Genomic DNA, 14,879 nt, shown 5'->3' with positions numbered 1-14,879 from the left:
AGTAATTTAAATCGAGTTTAGCCACAATGCGGTTCCACTAGACTAACAAGAGAGTCAGATTACCTCAGTAGTTTCTCCATCACCTCACCATCATCGGGTTTCTTTCGCGTGCTCACTTAGCGAGATAGTGTATGTGGCCTGTGTAGTGTTTTAAGAAATGCCCCCTCTTACTTTACAACACACACCTGAGTTTATGTATGCTGGACAACACAATCAAAATACGCGGCTCTGGGAGACTTGCACGGCGAAGGTGCCCGGGAAGGTAAACTGAATGGCTGAGGAGGTGAGAGAAGAAGAAGAATGCCCAACTACTACACCTTAACCATACCATCGACCACTATTGCTCACCTCCACTCTCGCTCCGAACTTCAGTTGCAAATTAGAAGCTATGCTGTGTGAGAGTCGCGTCGCGTCGCCCTTAAGAAAATCTCATCTCTAGTGAATTTATTTGAGGTGAGGCTTAAAATCAGTAGTTGCATCCGCAAGAGATTTTCTTTCTCTTCTTACTAATTTTACATAAGAGACTGTGGTGTGAAGAACATTGGAATTGGTGGTGAATTGTGAGGAAAGTCAGTGATTTCCATAGGAAATTTTTGCTACATTTCTTTATGCAATATCACCATTTCTTCATCTTGTGAGTTTGGTTCAAAAAGCTTGTTGATTTACTTCGGCCATTCGGAGGAGATCTGGTACCCATTTCGAGACTACCTCTTGAGTGAGTGAGAGGAAAAATAAGTGTGCTGAAGGAGAATACTCTGTAGTGATCGGTGTTAGTGGATAAGTGAGTGGTCTTAACGGTAAATGGCTTTTTCAAAGACGTAACTAGAACAACACTGAGATGCTGTAAAATTAACCAATATCGAAGATATGAGTGGAAGAGAAAAAAAGAAAAAAAATTGTAAAAAAATAATCAAGTGGATAATTGGAAGAAATTTACCGACCTGTTTTTTCCCTCCCAGTTCCGGCAAAACCACCCAGGAGGGAAATCAGTTATGTGATGCTATGTTTATTGGGTTGCCGATGTGGTGGAACGCTACAGAACAACCCCACAAGTCTCTCCGTCATCTCTGACATAAATTGGCTTTGCATTAACCCACTTGATCACGGAGATTTACATTTGTCAGCGGGAGGAGGGGCAATGAAAAAAACCCATCATAATCGTATTTATGTCCCGTCAAATAATATCTGCAGATATCTTTAAGATTTCTGTAGAGAAAATCTACACCTCTACAGAATATCTGCAGATAAATTCTGTAGATATTCTTACGAATTTTATTTGGGCTTGGGACAAAATTCGTCAGAATATTTCGGCAGATTTATGACGAATCTCTGATGAATTTCTGTAGATATTCTGTAGATTTTTTCTACATTCCAGACTTTCCAGACAAGATGTGTCAGAAGAGATGGAAAAATTTTTCACTGAAGATTGCAAAATTCTATAGAGTTATTCTTAGTAATATCACGGTGTTTATATAAAATAAAGAATTCTGCGACGCCGTGTTCTAAGTAGAGAATAGTGAAGTGAAAACTTTAAACAGAGTGTCGACCAAAATTTCGTGTTTTTGTATCATTCGATTGGTGATTTTTAAGAAATTAGTATTTTTGCTCGCAGTTTTTTTACTTATCTAAAATGTGTACTCGGTAATGCTTGTTAAGCAGAGCATACAATTTTCTTTATAACTTCTACAGTTTCTTCATAAATCAACAATATTTTTGTGAAGTAATGGAGGTTATGCAAATTTTCTAGGGAGAAATTCTGCCGAGAATCTGCAGATTTTCTCTGAATGTACTAGAATATACCGTTAAAATTCAAAAAACCTCAGAATAAAATCGGCAGGTAGAGCAATGATTTGACGGGGTCATTTCCTATTTTGCTCTTCAAAATGCAACGGAAATTTATTTGCAAATTGTCGATTGCATCACCCAATGTCGTATAAGCAATTTTTAAGCTTTTCAGTAGGAGGTATTTTTGTTTAAGAGAGCTTTTTCTCACCGGTTAGGTATTGTTTTCAAAAATTTTTATAATTCATTGACTAATCTATTTTTAATGAAAAATATTAAATATTGCACTACCCAAGGAGCATTTTCTACCCTATATCGTTTAGTGTAAAAATTCTAAGTGAAACATTATAAAACCATATTTTGCCTCCGTTTTATTTTTAATATATGCAAGTGACCTTTGTAAGACAATGTTCTGTGTATTTTAAATCATATAATTCAAAATTCCCAATAGAGAGCGAATCAAATACTCTGTAGGCTCGTTTGGTACTAAGATTGTTGCAATTTTCACATTGCTTTCCCAAGTAGTAGAAACTAATTCTAATGATAAGAATTTCAATAATTCTGAGGTATCGACTTAGTTAGTCATATCTGAGTAGTTTAAAAGTTATACGAGTTAGTAAGGGAAACTGGGGCACCACCAAACACGGAGCACCAAACACTGTGATTTTTTAATCAGATATTCGACTTCTGATGACAAAACCTATAGAAATTTTTAGACATTATAGGGATGCTTGTCCACTAAAGTAATGGTAGAGATAGTCCAAGTAGTTTAGAAATGAAAATTAGTGTTTGGTGCTACCCCGTGTTTGGTGGTGCCCCAGTTTTCCCTAATAAAAAAATATTTTTTCAGACTTTCTAATCCGAAACGTTTTAGATGACTAAAGTTTCTAAATAAAATATTGGTCATATTTTCGTGTTATGCTTAGATATTTGTTTTGAACGTGTATGTACACTGTGAGAGAAATCCAAAAATGTTAAAATAACATTCCGGAAATGTTGATTTTACCCTGCATTATTGATCCGAAATCGGTGTAAATAATGCCCTTTTTAAGTGTATTATGGGTTACATTTACCCTTCTTTCATGTTGATTTTACCCTTAAAACGTGTAAAATTAACATTAAAAAATGTTGATATATTTTTACACTTAAAAAGTGTTAAAGTTGCAGGATAAAAAGGTTAATCCCACCCCCGTTTTTTCTCAGTGTAGTGTGTAAACGAATGAAAATATGCTAATTCTTCTTTGGAAAGAAAGGATGTACTATTATATAATTGCAAAGGATGCTATCATATTCAATTAATTAATTGAAAATAACAACTATTTAATTTATGGACTATTTAATTTTTAAAAGGCCTCTGCACATAACGAACAATTTTCTTCAAAAAACATGTTTTTCTTTTTTTTTCTAATTTAGGAAATCATTTAACTAGAGATGATGGAAAAATCCCGTAATGGTTCCTACTCACTAAAGAAATCTATGTCCACATTTACGCAAATTGCCTATACACATGTGTATGGAAAATTCTCAAATATGGACATAAATTTCTCTTGAGTGTCTTCTTTTTTTTCTTCAATGTGCAGTTCTTTTCTTCAAAAAATTTTCTTCAATGTGCAGAAGCCTTAATGGGTTTATATTTATCAGATGAGGTTCATTAACCATTTAAATATGAAATGGAAAAGAAAAGTAAAAGAAGATTTCAGATACGTATAAAAAATCGTAAAATGTTTATACGATATTAGGTGATGCAAGTGACAACATAGAGAACTAAAGAATGGGGCTACAGTTGTTAGAAAATTTACGTACATGAATTCTAATAATTTTTAAAATTTATAATGCTAAAATTGCCAATTCGTTTATAGCAGGATTTGATGCAAGTATTTGCATCGTCGTTTATACCAAATGCAGATACAACAACAGTAAAATGCAACAAACGATATGTCATATTTTGCCAGCATTCAAATGATGGATATTCCATTAAATGCTCAAATACAATTTTTCTTGGATTTTTGGACTTGAAAATTAGGTTTTTTTTCTTAATTTTGTGGCTGATACAATAAAGTCAATCTACTTAAACTTTGTCTCATTTAGGTGTTTGTATAGGAGTTCTTAAGATTATTTTATTTTTTATATCTTGATAGATAAATGTTTAGAATTGACCTACGGGTCGGCTTGATCTCAATACTCGGCAAGGACGAATGACTGAAATTTTCTTTGATGCATCCACAGATTGATCAAGGAGGTCAAGGTCACTTGTCAGATAAATGTCATACATTGGACCTACTTTCAAATTCTACCAATTTTTGCAACAAATTGAGTAAAATAAATTGGCCCAACAATTCACTCCAGTTTTCTAACATTTCTAATATTCTAAAAGTTTTTCGAATGCGATTCACCTTGATTTTCGTTTTAGCCATGCAATTTTGCAAGTTTTTCTACATCGTCTTTCTCCTCCTATCTCTTTTGTTTTTTTTCTTACTCGAATTTCGCTTTACTTTAAGACTTTCTTGGCAAAAGAGAAAGAGAGTGGGATGGCACATTTCTCCGGCACATGACTCGACCACACTCATTTTTTACCTTCCCCATTAAAGATTGTTTGTTAAGAAAGTTTCACCGAAAAATACGTGTCACATCAACCTGTGACCAAAAATACCACCGCTAATAACATTGCAATTGGGATATTGATTTTGGTGGGCGTTGCTGCGGATTTTACCAACTTTGAAAACGTGATACAATGAGTAATCCTATCCCACTCAAGTCATCATCTTTTGAATGCTACTGTTGCTGAATGCCAAACGGTTGTTGTCACAGAAGACAACACCGTGATGATGTATTTGCCAATTCCAGAAGTTGTGCCTCCTTGTCTTATGAGCCCATTAAATCACAACAGCAACAATGAATAGGCCCAAAAACCGAAAAGCCCAAAACTAAGTTCCCATGAAGTTGATTTTTATCAACAAACGCACCTATCGCGAATTAGGCGTCATGTAATTGGCTCAAACACTGAGCAGCGCAACTTGAAGAAAAATCCCAAAGAAATCGCACAGTTTCATCATGGAAGAACCACTGAGGAATTTCTTCATTATTTCTTTTTTTTTTATTCGAACCTCTGAGACACTTCCAGACCAAATGTTCCCACAAAAAAAAACTCTTAAAGTCCAATGAACAAGAGAGGGAAAAAATACTCATGTGACTAATGCCCCTTTCCCTCGATATAACCGTCAAATCTCGGTTTGCATACAAATGGCAATTGAATTCTTTTGTGCAGACCGAATTGCTAAATCTCTTGTGTGAACACAGTTTGTTCTCAATCGCGACAGTGCTAGTGCTAATTATACAATTGCATTTGCTGCTGCTGCACTACCAGAATATGCCAAATTAAGCCCCACAGGTAGTTCATATTCCAATTAAACTTCAAAGAACTTCAATAAACTTGATGGAACAAACCTTATGACACAGAGTTTATCAACCGTACTGAAATTTAAAAGCAAACAGAATTTGATTTTTTTTCTTTAATCTTGCTGAAAGACTTAATTTTAGTTACTTTTCGATTAATGTTTAAAACTCATTTTAATTACACGGAATTAATAAACGAAATTAACACATTAAGTGAATATAATTATAAAATAACGTAAAATATTTCTTACTTATTTGAGGCTAGAGCTACAACTAATTTACTACTCTTGACTTAGTTCAGGATCAGATTCAAGAGTCATTATCATTTGAGCTTTCCAAGCACCACTGTTCTACAGTGTCAGATCCCAATGCCGGTTTAGCAAAAACTGAATTCGCTTCGGCTTTTCTAAGACTAGAGCTTACATATAAGATTTATGAAGGCCCCGGGTAGGAACACTGAGAGAAATCCGAAAAAGTTAAACTAATATTCCGGAAATATTTATTTTACCCTGCAGTATTGTTCTGAAATCGGTGTAAATATTATGCTTTTTAAGTGTATTAGGGGTTAAAATTACCCTTTTTCATGTTAATTTTACCCTTAAAAGGTGTAAAATTAACATTAAAAAATTTTGGTATAGTTTTACATCTAAAAAGTAATAAAGTTATGAGGAAAGAAAGTCAATCGCACCCCCGTTTTTTCTCAGTGGATAAGTGGGGCACATTTGAAATGGGTCAATTCTTGAAATTGGGCTTCTTTCTACTATGTATAAATGGAATTAAGCCGTAATTTAGATTCGCAATTGGTTTGTGGAGTTGAATTATACCATATGATAAGATCTAATTTCATTAACAAATTCTAGACAAAAAAAAAACAATTTTAAAGCTGCCCCAATTCAAAAGTGCCCCATTTTCTTCTAAGGGTTCGTAATATTATTTGCAATAACCAACATTTCAAATTCAATGTAGGGGAAAGTACTCTTCTTTCAAACGTTCGTGCCTTCGAATAATGAGAATTTCTTTTATTTTTCCTAAGAGACTTACACATAATTATCACATAATATAATTATCAATAATTGATAATAGGCTAACTAATATGTAATATAAATGTGTAATAGGAAAACTAAAAGAAAATTCATATTATTCGAAAGCATGAACGATCGAAAGAAGAGTACTTTCCCCTATTTAAGACTGGTAAAATCATAGTTTTGTAGAGTTAATAAGGTGTTGTATAATATAAGTAGCTTTTTTTAAAGATTATTGAAAATCTAAAGGATCTCTTAAGGCGTCTACATACTGGGAGAAACTTAAAAAATATTTTTTAGAGTAAATTTCCTCTACCATTGTAATCAGAAACGTTAAATTAAAAAAAAAGTCATTTTTGACGAAAATTGCTTCTAGTGTGTATATTCAGAAACAACAAAGTCGTTAAAAACATTTTTTATGACTAAAAACTAAATAGGTAGCATTCGATATCGAAATGTTTTATTCTACTAATCTTAATAACACATTTACTCATAAAAATTTTAATATAGTTCACATTAATTTTATCGCTAATGTGTTCAATTGTGTGAATCACTCAATCACGCTCAATAATTCATTATTTAGAATTTGATTTATTTTTTTGATTAAAAAAACAATACGATTTCAATTATTTCTGAATGTGAAAAAACATATTTCAAGTCAATTTAAATCAATTTTTGCTGGGTAGATCTACCTTTTTATCGATAAATGTATCAAACTCTAAATAAAACGTGAATCAAAAATACAAGTCGCACATTTGAACGCACATTAACGACAGTTAATGTGAATCGCATTGAAATTACATTAGCCAGTGTGATAACACCAAAAACAGTGAAATGTTAGATATACCGAATTATCTTAAAATTATCCTAAATTTTAAATTGTTTCTTCAGGTAATTTCATTCGTAAGAAATTTTCGAAATGTCTGAAGAAGTGTGTTTAGCTTTATTGAACTTTATAATAAAATATCTCAATATATAAAAAAGAGTAAAAAAATAAAGAGTGAAATGTCTTATTCAGAATTAATATAAGACACAATACAAAGTCTGAAACATTAATTTTGTTAGTAAGAAACTGAGCTTCTAAAATAAATTTATTTAGAAATATCTGGTTCTAAGATAGTGGAAGAATTCATAGCCCAACCTTGATTCAGTAATGCTGTGAAGTCTATAATGATTTCTGTTGCTATCATTCAACCAGTCTCAAATGTTCATAAATTAGTTTAGAATATCAAAATCAGTATTGTTCACTTTTGCTCCTCCTATAACTCGAATAGCGACAGTATATGTCAGGTTTATTCTTCACCTTTGATTAGCATTTCCAATTGGTTATTCCTTTTGCAAATAGAAGGACAAAAATTCAATAGAAAAACATAAATTACGCACACAAAGCATTTGAAAAGGCGACTTTCTTGGTTCATCAGAGCAAATAAGAAGTAAAAAAAAAACATTGGATCAAAGACCCAATGACGTGATATTGCGTTTTTTTTTAACATTGTATGCCAATATGTCGAGCAATTTGCATCCCCATTTGGTACATTATTGCAGAGTATCATTTTGTTTATTGTTTGTAAATCACTTGGCTATTAGCTCGTTTTCACTTTTATATCACACTAGTTTCTCGCCTCATTGAAACTACGTTGATAGCAGTTGGGTATGATGGGCAATTTGCGTGATTTAATTGAAAATTATACCAATAGAGGTGTTATACCCCATTTTAAGTGTGAGCATATTCAATAAAGTAACACGTAAAATTATTTACTTGTCCGTGGTAACTTTGGCTGAATTCTGTGGCAAACACTTTGAATGTTGCTCACATGGAAATTGGTCGGTGGGAGATTGTTGAACTCTTGAGATGCTATTTGTTCAGCAACTCTCGTACAGTTTTTTTTTTAAACTATTCATTGGCTATCTAGCCTGTTTTTTTGCTCAATGGTGTGAATAGGGCTCTGCACGATGGAACATTTACACATCTTCAACTATCCATCATATAAAGTTGCTCCTCAAACTTCAAATCTCTATATATAATTTCGGGTTGAAGAAAGTATGAATACATTTTGAACCCATGTTTTTTTCTGCCAGCAACAACTCGTCTTCTAACGTATCAAAATTATAATTCATCTCCAGTGTGAAGAGACCATGATGTTTTCACCTTCAAGGTGAGTGAGTGAGTCAGTTAGTCAAAATGTGAGCAATAGAAGAAGTTGGACGTCTTCGTTTTTTTTTCTTGCTTCCACCTCAACTCATGTCCAAATAATTCTTCTGCTTAAGATATCTTCTCAAACATTCGAAGCTGAGAACATTTTGAGAAATCGATGTGAGTGTATTCTAAGAGTCAAGTGACTTCTTCTATTTGATGGTCAGAATGGTTGATTTTGTTCTTCATACCTTCTTGTAACTTCTGTCTCGCCTCATCTAACTTATTTGTCATAAATTAACCGGTTATTTTGTTAGCTAGAGAAAATTTCTGTACTGTGATAACCACAACATTTTCTCTCCGTTTTCTCATGGAATTAATTTAATTTAACAAATTCGCAGACCCAACTCTCAAGCTTTGCTTGACTTTTTTTTGCCCACAAATTGTCGTCAATCGTTTGGGGAAATTGTAAAGTTTTTCTGTAACACCAAAACTTTTTTGAGGGGGTACTCATTTCCAAGATCGTTGATCTGGTATTTCCTATTTTGATGTTTTCGCTGATTTTTAATTGCTTCAAACCTTGAACTTGGAGGGAAAATTTAGTGTTTTGAACTCATTTTATATTTTTGTGTTATTTCAGAGTCTTTGCATCACATTCAACGTCAAATTGTTCAATAAAATGGGTGGTAAAGTGTTCCGACTTTGCGAAATATTTGAGCTACCCCAAGAGTAGAATGAATTAAATATTTTACGACTTAGAATTTTGTAGTCTTTATTCAATTAAAGCATTTTTAATATAGAGGAGGGCTCGAATATTTCAGACACGATGGATTACTCTTTAATTACTTAAATAAATATGACAAAAACACAAATCGAGTTGTTTTAATAAAATCTATTCTAACTAATCTAAACTAAGCGCTATACAAAATTTAAAGATAATTTTTTGAGTTTTGGAAATAATGCCTTAAAGTCAAAACATAAAAAAAATGTCTCAAACATTGCCGGTTCTCCCTTATTAGCGGTTCCCAAACGATTTGAAATGAGTAATAGGCATTTTAGAAAAGATTACGCGGGTCTCACAGATTAAAATGCTATTTTCTGTAATTTTTCAACTTAAAAAATTATTTAATTCGAGCTCTTGAATTTAAAAGTAGAATATACTCTAAAATTCTGATTTAAAAATCTTGAAAGTTGTTCCGTTCGGACTTGATTTTCGAAGTCCCTTTTGAAAGAAACTATGTTTGCTCTATTCAAGACTACTTAAATAACAATCATCTGTTGTAAAAAAAAACTATTCTTTTTTAGAAGGTTAATTTAATTCAAACTTGAACAATAGATTTTTGAAATAAATTAAAATAGGGGTTTTAGGGGAATTTTATCCAAAAAATACACACTCTCCATTACAGTGCGTTCTACATAAAAATAAGGAATTCTCCGGTGATGGCTATTGGATTTGAAGTCACCTCAGAAGAAAAACAATTCCTTAATCTTTCCCAGAGCTTTCGGACTGAAAAATTGACCGAAAGAAGTTTTTTTTTTTTGAAAGGTGACTTCAAATCCACTGGTCATCATCGGAAAGTCCCCTGTCTATACGTATCACTCCAGTCCTTCATCCAATTATGTTCTACCTAGATAAAATTCGCCTTTAAAAACAGGTTGTGATTGAGAAGAAAAATCCTGCAACTACTAGAAAATGGTTTTAGAATAATAGTACAAAATTTTAATGTAATCGATCGATGAGTTTTCGAAAAATCTTGACAACTATTTTCAAAAATTAAGGTTAGGTAAAAAATAATTAAATTTAGCGCTTTACAGTGGTCGAAAATAGCGACAGACTAAGGGCTTGCGTTTGATCTTCAAGAATTGTATTCCTAATCATTTGAAATTTTGAGAAAATATTCTTGAAAAATTAGTTACATATTTCGAAATTGGAACATTTAAGTTACCCTTTTAAGATATTTCAAAGCGTTTGCAATGAATTTCTTACAAAAACGGTTCAAAATTGATTGCAAAAGTTATTTTGGATATCTCAAGAATTTAAAGATTTTTCGAACAACACCAAACTTGGCCAAATGGATTGATAAATATGCTCCTTAGTGTTTTTTTTAGTATTTGTCTTCGAAAAACCCTATGTTAGAAACAACCTTTTAGATTCATAAATCGTATTTACTTATCTGTCTTAAACACAGTTAATATTCGTTTCTATATAAAATAAGATTTTAAGCTTTTCCTTCATTAGGTGAGTATTCGATTTTTATTTCTGTCCAAATACAATATGCATACACAAAATATAGCGTCTAAAATATTCTAAAAAGTAAGGTAGACAATTTGAATGTAACTTTTTTTTTTACTTTTAAGGATATTTCTGGTAAAATATATAAAGAATGTCATTATTCTGTCATCGTTAACTGACAATTAAAATCACAGCATCCCTAATGATTCTCATTTAATTGTTTATTATAATTATAATTTAATGATTCTAATTAAGGATTCTACAAGAAACTATCAATCATTGAAAAGCTTTCGACTTTTTCTTTGTGGATGGTTAAATTTGGTCAGGCGACTTAAAGCCATAGTGACCAAAATACTACAAGAAAATAAATACAAAAAAGTTTTTCCTAAGTTACGGGCTGAAAAGCAAATTAATGTATTGAGCTTAAGTTCTAATCCTGAGATTTTAAATCAGAGATGAACCATAGCAAGATTTTGTGCTAAGCCCCTTGCAAGACATTTGTGACTATCTTTCTTATTAAAAAAAAAAGTAGAGATTGGTGGAAAATTGCGAGGGTTGGAAACAAACGATTCAGAAAAACCCTCACTTATCACTTTCCAATACCACAGAGAGCCACCTTTAAAACCATCTTCAAAAGTTTCCATTTTAATGATATTGAGTTTGAAACTTGTGCTCATTAATAAAAGTTTCTTGTCTTTTTTTTTGTTGGATTTATAAGAATTTATTTCCGAAAGTCGTGACATATGAATTAAATTTTCAATGTTCACCATTTAATAGAGATGAATGCAAAAGGTTGAATATTGCTGAAGAGTTAATAATGCAAATTGATTTTCGAGTATATTATTAAACATTTTCTAGAAAATTTTATCAATTATTTGCAAATTGAGTGTTTGAACACTGAGATTGGCTTCGGGTTATCTTACGACGTCTATATAGATTTCTATGGGGAATATTAATGGTATTGAATCGTTTTTTATTTACTTAGCATTCAATTAGTATTATGAGTTAGTCATCGAATTGAGAGAAAACTGATGCTCTTCAAAGTACTCTTTAAGTTTGTTAAGATACATTGTAAACTTGTTTTCGCAAGGGGGAAAAAGCAAAAGTGTTTCGTAAGACTTTGTGGTGACGAATTTCGTCTTTAAGACATTACGACCGGACTTTCCATGCATAAGTCATTGATAGTGTTTCAATGCAAAGAGTTTTCAAAAAATTACCTAGCCAAATCACGCACTACTTTCAATAAATCTCAGTACGAAAACAACACAACGGCCATTTGAAAGTATGCATAGTGAGATAGAGAGTGCAATGCACTAATTTGATAGTAAATAAAAGCATGATATTCTATAGAGACTTTACGGTCCAATTGCAAATGTACTTTGGCTTTTATGTGCAAACTCTCCATGCCATAAGTTTTAATAAGTTTCATGGGAACACGCTATCCAAATCCATGATAATTCCTGATTCATAATACTGGAAATGAAAATTCATAAGAAATTCCGAATTATTTAAAAAAAAACAATCGAACGAAACTTTAAAAAGCTTATAAAAAATAAGTTGATAGCATATTTAAATATTTAAAAACATATTTAACGATTTTGATTGCATTCGAACTTTTAGAAAAGTTTCAAAACTCAGTAAAGTTTTAGTTAGACAATTTTTTTTATATATTTCAAATAGTTTATTACTCAATAAACAATAATTAACTAATAAAATAATAATAATTTAGGTAATTAGTTAACCCTTTAAGGACGATTGGAACACCGGTGTCCCATAAAGAATATAATTTTTCCTGACTACCTAAAGTTATTTTTTTCTTATGTCTGTACATAATAGTAAAGTAGAAGGTTTAAGGAATCTAAAATATTTTTTGCAAGTCTCTAGCTATTTACTATGTAGTAAATATTTAAGCTCAAAAATGGTGAATTTTTAAATTCTCAAGTTCATAATTGATTTTATTTATTTTTTATACTTCTATTTTTTTTTAAGCAAAACCCTTTTGGCAATAAAAGCTACAATACTCATACGTAATATTTTTCATTAAAGCGAAAAATATTATTCATTGGTATTGTCAGAAAAATTACTTAAATTTTTGGACTGTTTTTGTCCCTATGGTTCATAAAAGCACAAAATACACCGAATCAGACTCTGTTGGAGTTTCCAAAGTTCGATGTAAGACTTATCATTGATTATGTTTCTCAGTTTAATTTTTATTGTTAATTTTCAGTCCGTAAAAAGTGCCTCGTCGTTATAGGGTTGATTAATGGACTTATTTATATTGTGTCAAACTCGTGAAAATTTAATGATAATTATCCTGTTTAAAAGAAACAAATCATACTGACATAAATATTTAAAATATTATAGAGTAAATGAAATATATTATTAAAATTTATTGAATGTAATTGGATATTCTAATCTTCTACGAAGTGTGTTATTTTAGGATATGGAAACTTCGTATTTTACATTTCGTATTTTACATGTTCGTATTGCACATTTCGTATTGCGGAAACCTCGTGACAGACAATGTTCACTTTTGTACAAAATGTATGAAACACGAAATGTGAAATACGAAATGGTAAAATACGAAATATGCTAGATTACGAAGTTTCCGCAATACGAAATGTGCAATACGAACATGTAAAATTCGAAATGTAAAATACGAAGTTTCCGAAAACCGTTGTTTGTCCTTAAATAGGTCGAAATTCTTAACATCGCAAGATCACAAAGGCATAGAGGCCAGAGAAGAAACTATTTTGGGAGTGAAGAAAACCTAGTCCAAAACTATTTTGCAAGTATATCTTTTAATTTTAAGATTGACTTCAAAGCTTTAAATCTTTAACTGGGCCTTTGACGATTAATTTTATACCTTTTAACCAGTTTTTAACTAATTTTTCGAGGTAATATTTTCATTTCAACTATTGATAGGTTAAGTGCGCCAAATTTCGGCATAGTTGCATGAAAGCGTCAAAGTCTCAAGTTTGAAAAGTAATATTTTAAATACAAATTTATTTTTTTCAATTCTTTCTTCTTAAAGAATGTTGCTTGGAACCTTGTAAAGAGTTTACCATCTTTATTTACCCTAAAATCATTCTTAATACATTTTAAAATGAATAAAAATATAGACATAGCTTTGGTGCCCTATTTCGGCCACCTTCATTCTCATAGTTCCTTGCCCTTCGGGAATTCTTCTAATATCTTTTTCACGTCATCTCGTTTGTCGAAACTACATTTTTTGATATTCTTTTGCATTGTATAATCTCTAGAGTACGTAAAGTCTAGAAGTTCATGGAAGTTCGAGCAACAAAAAAGGTGGCCGAAATTGCAAGCTGGCCGGAATTTGGCACACTAACCCTATCTAAAATTTATAGTATTTAAATGACAAAGCAGTGAGATTATCTTTTGTCTGGCGTTAAAAACGTGTCCGTAATACTGAGTATAAAAAGGGTGGTTCATCTCAGCTCCTGTTGCGGCTAATTCTTAATCTTTATAACTTCCAATGGTAAATCGTACTTTCGTCTTATCTTTATTATTCTACTAATTCTGGCTCGACACAAATAATAAAATATTTTAAATTTAACTAGATTATAATCACAGTTTATTAACTATTTTTCACGAATTTGTTTTTATGGATTGGCATCCTGAATTCAAAATATTTAAAATGTACATATAAGTAACTCTGAAAAATGCTGACATATGAGACCGATTCTGTAGATTGCGAGCATTGCCATACGAGAAATTTTATTAAGAATAGTTCCATTCCAAAAGCTTTCGAAATCGAGAACTGTCTAGTTAGCTGAATCTTGTGACTTCCATATAACTTGTTTTACAAAAATAGCCAAATTTGTGTTTTGGCTAATGACTATTCTCTCTAATTTTTTTCATGCAATAATTCTCACTTGTGTGCAAAATCTACTCTCTGAATAATTTACATAAAGTTCTAATATTTCTCAAAAACTTCGTTACTTTCTACTGAATACCAATAAGAAAAAATCTCCCAACTACACATAATAACATCTCATTGGAGAGACAATCAAAGAACTTCAATTTTAAGAATTTGCCCCTATTGTTTCTCGATTTTATGCCTGACAAAGAGATTTCCCTCTTTTAGCACTGAATATTACTGCTTATAGGATGATTTTTATGGTTCCATATTGTGGTGAATACTAACGCATGATCAACATTAGGTACTGTTGTGGGAACATGAATGGGAAATTTTCCGTGTGACTTTCAATTGAAAATCGATTTTATTAAATCGGAAAAACATATTTTCAAAGTGTTTACCACGTGCGTGGGGTATTAGTTGGTGAAAACACAT

General features: G+C 31.7%; 1 protein-coding gene across 4 annotated transcripts in view; it reads left to right on the top strand.

Moving 5' to 3' along the window:
* Positions 1-369: 369 nt before the first annotated feature.
* LOC129805694 (putative epidermal cell surface receptor) overlaps positions 370-14,879 on the top strand; it is a 45,868-nt gene continuing 31,358 nt past the window's right edge. Inside the window, exon 1 of one of the 4 annotated variants that reach the window (XM_055853799.1) lies at positions 370-781. The gene's annotated coding sequence lies outside the window, so the exon portion shown is untranslated. Of the gene's footprint in view, positions 798-14,879 lie in introns of all 4 variants that reach the window. The other 3 variants (XM_055853780.1, XM_055853834.1, XM_055853824.1) reach the window with 3 other exon arrangements.

This window comes from Phlebotomus papatasi, chromosome 1 (genome assembly GCF_024763615.1).
Source record: "Phlebotomus papatasi isolate M1 chromosome 1, Ppap_2.1, whole genome shotgun sequence".
In the NCBI taxonomy this organism is placed as follows: domain Eukaryota; kingdom Metazoa; phylum Arthropoda; class Insecta; order Diptera; family Psychodidae; genus Phlebotomus; species Phlebotomus papatasi.
This window is presented reverse-complemented; position numbering and strand designations above follow the sequence as displayed.